This window comes from Mustela erminea, chromosome 16 (assembly GCF_009829155.1).
Source record: "Mustela erminea isolate mMusErm1 chromosome 16, mMusErm1.Pri, whole genome shotgun sequence".
NCBI classification, from domain to species: Eukaryota; Metazoa; Chordata; class Mammalia; order Carnivora; family Mustelidae; genus Mustela; species Mustela erminea.
This window is the reverse complement of record NC_045629.1, coordinates 16,492,406-16,498,045: the sequence shown is the minus strand read 5'-3', so window position 1 is coordinate 16,498,045 and position 5,640 is coordinate 16,492,406.

Genomic DNA, 5,640 nt, shown 5'->3' with positions numbered 1-5,640 from the left:
TCTTTTTATAATTTATATGGCTTGGTTTCACTTATTCTTTTATTAGGAAATTTTCATGTCAGCTCAAGTGTCACCTCCTTAAGATCTTTACAAAACTGGCTTGAGCCCACATTTCTGTGTTTCTAGAAATTCAGAGCTCACCTCCAAATATTTTCACATTTCTGATAGGCTTTTGCTGTCATGAATACTGGGTCATCAACTCTGGGGACTATGATTTGTTTTCCTAATGGTTAGTCCAGTTATGAAACTCAGGTCTTTTCACAACTTTTAAAGAGCCTTACATATTATACCTGTGAGTGTGGGAAATTTTACTCAGACAAGGGGTGGGGTGATATGAAAGGAGATAAGGAGGGTTTTAGATTTCAGCAGTGCAGACAGCTTTGTATGGATCCTACCACCACCAGGGGTCTCCAACTGGTCCATTTCAGGGATTCCTTTCACCATCTTTATGGGCTCCTTTTCTTTATTTGCTCTTTCTCACCTCCCTAGCAAAAACCAAATTCCTCTTCATCTTGTACAAAACGACTTAGCTGGTCTCTTCCCTTGCTTCTTATGGTTTCATGTTCCAATCCATGACTTCAGCTCTCTTTGTTTACATCAAATAGCTTACTGAGATATTTTTCCAATCAAAGGCAGTTCCTTTCCTAAAATAATGCCTTTAAAATCTCATTATGATTCTTTTATTCATTCCTCCATTCATCAAATATTTGAGATGTGTGCTATGCTAGATACAATGCCAGGTATGGCAAACACAGAAGTTAAGAAGATGATGGGGTTCTTTATTCTAAAGAACTAAGTTTTGTGGGAAAAACAGATGTGTCATGTATGGGGAATGTGCACAGTGCTGAGGGAACACAGAGGGGACGGCTGCATGAATCTAGAATTGCAGACCAATGTTAGCGTGAAAGAGCTTGAGGAATGACTGGACTAGAGAAAGGGAGTAATATGCTTAAACTTTGTTTTCCAAATTTTAGTTTTAAAAGGGAGGAAGTAGTTGTGGTGGTACTTGAATGGGAGGAGGGCTCTGCTGGATGATATCCACTCACTCATTTTGTAGACAGCTTAGAGATTTTTTTCAGAAGAAATGAGTAGATAGCTAAAAACACTGCAGTTTAATAACCTCTTTTCTGGAGTTGGCCTTCTATAAGAAGTGAGGACTGAGGTGCAACAGAAATTCCAGCAGTCTCGTTTTGTCAGTTGTGAATCTACCTCCTTCACTAATTAGAAGGTAACCTTGAGCAAGCTGTATAACTTTTATCTTTCTATTTCTTTGCTTTTTAAATGAGGGAGAAAGCACTTACACTCTTTTGCAAGTTATTATAAGGATCAAGTGAGATAATGTATGTGTGTGTTATTTAAAAGAAATATTAAAAATACATGAATGTAAGCTATTCATCAAGAAGTAAGATAAAAACTTAATGTTCAGAAATTAAAAGCTGTTGGAATTATGAACAAAAAGTTCCAAGCCTTAAAAAGACTCCATAAATATGGGTACAGTGATTCACAAAGTAGATAAATAAATACAAAATCTTTCATAGCCAAGTTCATTTTATTTTATATTTACATGTACTTGGCAACATTTCTAAATCAATGATGCAACAAAAAGATGAGCCACAGCAAACCTGACTCTGATTTTTTTTTTTTTTAAGTTGAGCAGATTGAAGATGATGAGTCCAGGATTCTTAATACTGATGGTGGTTCCAAGTTTTTGTCCATTCAGTCTGATGGTGCATTCTGCCTGGAGAGAGTCCCCCTTTTCATGTGTGTTTAATGACAAAAGAATGCTTTCAAACTGTGAGTCAATTTACTAAACAGCAAACTGTAACATCCCTGAAGGCCACACACATACAAAAAGGCAAACCAAGATCTATAGAAATGATCCTAAGCCATTAGCTGGCTCTGGGCTGAAATTGTTTCAGGAAACATTGCCAGAGGTACAGTGAAACTTTAAAACAGAAAAGGCTGCAGGATAAATAATGGGAAAAAAATTACTATGATTGATATAGATCAGTATATAATTCTCAAAAGAAACATTTTATAACAATACACTGGGCTCAGAAATTATTTGCTGATAAGCTTCTTTTCTCAAATACAGAATGAACTATTATTTGCAATTTAACCTTTCAAGTAATGAAAAAAAAGAGCAATGTACAAAGAAGAAATCTAAGTTATTATCTCCCATCCATTTAAAATTGAAAACTTCTAACAAAGTATCTTTTTAATGAGCAAAATCATAGTGAGTGGAATTTAATTATTACTATTTCTTTAATTAAATGTTTTATAATTCTTATAATTTGAGAAATAAGGTTTGCTTAAAATTGATTTACTTAGTGTGTTTTGATGTGTCTTAATTAACATTCATTTACTTTATTCAAAGAGTCAAAGCTTAAAATTTAGTGGTTCAGTTATGGGACAAAAACAAATGGATAAAATCAATAATAAACTTGATTCATTTCTCTATTGGATATTAATCTTAAAAATAGAAACTATTGGGGTGCCTGGGTGGCTCAGTGGGTTAAAGCCTCTGCCTTTGGCGCAGGTCATGATCCCAGGGTCCTGGGATGGAGCCCAGCAGGGAGCCTGCTTCCCTTCCTCTCTCTCTGCCTGCCTCTCTGCCTACTTGTGATCTCTGTCTGTCAAATAAATAAATAAAAATTTATTAAAAAAATAGAAACTATTATATTTTAATTCAAAATGAACCAAGGAGTATAAGTATAAACTATGGTTTCCACCTGAAAAAACTATTACAAATAGCGTAATAATGTCTAGCCTTATCCCTTTAGGATTTGATAAAGTATTTGGCTAATTTTATATAATAATGTTTTGTAAAGCTTTCATTTGATCAAATGAAATTTTAGTTTTTGATTTCACGTAAATATAAATTGAAGTGTGAGCTAATGTTATATCGTTTTGCCCATGTTGAGCATAACTAACCATGAGTTAGGCCAGCTTCATTCAAGATTAGTGCAATTATGAAATTATTAAGTTCTATGAAAGTGGCTTTGGTCACTTGATCTACTATTGATTGATTCAACTAAAAAGTAAACGGACCTATTTATAGAAGTTTCTCTCTTCCAAAAGAAAATTTTTTTGGAAAATTTAAAGTTTCATGATTAAATGTTTTATTTTCAACCTTTAGAAAGAATACATCCAAATAAGAATTATACAATAACCCTATAGCAATAGGTATTATCATATAAACACAGTATTCTCAAGAGAATATGAAAGGAAAGATGTCTTAAAAATTATGGTGATTTAATTTTATTTTGCCCTAGAATGACGTTCTCTTGAGTATTTGTGAAAATGAAGATGAATATGCAGGGATACATTCGGTTGATTTTGTGCCAGATGGCCAGTTGCAGAGGCTGAACTAAGCTGAACTGATTGATTCGTTTTTGCCATATTGCATGCTGGCGTTTACCACCGCTCACATCATTCAAGTAGTAACATATTTGGTAGATTGGTTTTTTTGAACAATTTTTTAAAACTTTCTTGCGATGACCTCTGCTTTCAGACACATCTTTTCCTTTGTTATGTCAAATGGTCAGTTCTGCTAAATAATTCCTTAAATTTAACTTTCAACAGACTCTTTTGTGCTCATAGGATAAATTATTTACATTGAGTGACATTATTATATGAGTGAGTTACAGTAAATAAAAACAATTACCTGTTTAATGTTGGGGATAAATCTGTAGTAGGGGATAATTATGATTCCAATTAGTAAGTCCACAATAACTTTAAAGAATATAGAAGACACAGTTCCTACCTTCAAGGTGCTTGCAGACTGAGACAAACAAGTCTATTTTAATATTGCTGTTATAAGTACTTTGGATCCATATAGACATAATTATCCAGCAATCTGTAGACAAGATAAGTGATTAGAAAGTGAAAATATACATGGTCAGGGTCCAAAGTAGGCTGTTCCATTATAACAATACCTTAATAGCCTTTTGGAGTATTTTGACACTCCTTTATTATGATTATTTTATGTTTTGTTCGTTAGCAGCTACTTTTTTGAAGGGAAAGAGAGAAAAGTGAGATGCTCCAATGTTGGAGTGCAGGAGTCATGCCAGCACATACACGCCAGTTCTCCTTCATTTTCTCTTCTCTTCCATAGGCTTCTTCCAGCATCTAGAATGGGTAGCTTTTGAATACAAGCTGATATTTAGCAACTGATAATTTAAGAGGCAATCAGTGGCAATAGCAGTTACCAAAACCCTGAAGAAGGAAAATAATCACTAAAGGATTACTGTATATATCACTCACACTCATTAAACTCAAAGGAGAAATTTCATTTTCAAAATTTTATTGTCTCCCGTTTTTAATGTATATTGCATGGATCACTGTACAATAAGACAGCTGTTTAAAGAATTATATATTTGGCCTAGTCTACATTTTTTCCAAGAGTAAGATGTTCTTGGTACTAACCCCAAACTAACTTAAAAAAAAAAAAAAGAAGAAGAATCATAATCCTAACAAATCATTAAAAAAAAAAAAGATTTTGTATCCTTTACTGGCAGAAAATTTCACAATATTAGGGGATAAAGAGAACCTGGAAAGCACTTTTCAGAGGAAAAAAAAAAGTAAATTATCTCTGGGCATGAGATATCAAGTTTTGAATTTTTAGTTATTCATTCTCCACAGAAATTTTAAAGAAAATTGTAGGAAAACGAAAGGGATTATCTCAAGGTGCATAAGGCCAAATTCTAATCTATTTTAGTTCTCATTTATATGTTTATCAAGATTGTGTAATATCTTTTGTGAATGATGGGTGGCTGAAAAATTTAATAAGGAAACAGATTTTATTGTGAAAAGTGGACTAAAAATGGCATTACCTAGAAATGAAATTTGGCCTTTATTATTTGAGTTGAGAAAGAAAACTTGTCAAATTATTTTGAGACATTATTTTTTTTTCATCTTCTGAAACTTGAGACTGACTGAATATATATTTCCACTCTGCCAAAAATTCCCTTGCCATCCATGTTACCTATAGTGATTTGTTGAGTCAAGCAGAGCAGTCAGCATTGCAGACTATAGGATTGAAAGAGATTAAAGCCGTGAACCTACAGTACTTTATTGACCTAGGTCCACACATTAACCTGATCTGATCCTGTAATTACTATGAATAGAATAGGGCTTACAGTTCTCCTTAATAACACCCCATGCTTTTTTATTCTATAAAGAGATTTTCTATTCATGTTCTTTACTCCTTTTCAGATTTACAGATTTGTAGCAAGAAAGAATGTGTGTGGCTTTACTGACACGCCAGGAGAGAAAGATACCTAATGTTCATGGGCAGTACTGACATAGTTCATTATGTCCCAAGTTGTTTTTTTTTTTTTTTTTAACTTAACTTCCTTGAAAGTTTTGTCCCATATTTCCAATTAACCAAATCTTATCCTGCTCTTTAGGAGTGACAAAAACTGAGTTACAAACATTGCCTGACTATGAAGGAAGATTTGGCTTTAAACTTGGAGAATGGCTAAAATACCATAATTTCATAGCATTCTTCTGTTTTTAAGTTTTAGAGTGCATACATTTAAAATTATATTGAAAACCATCACCATTTTAAGTGATTGAGAATGATATGTAGTCAGAAAGATCATTATATAAGTGATACACAATGCCATAATTAATAAT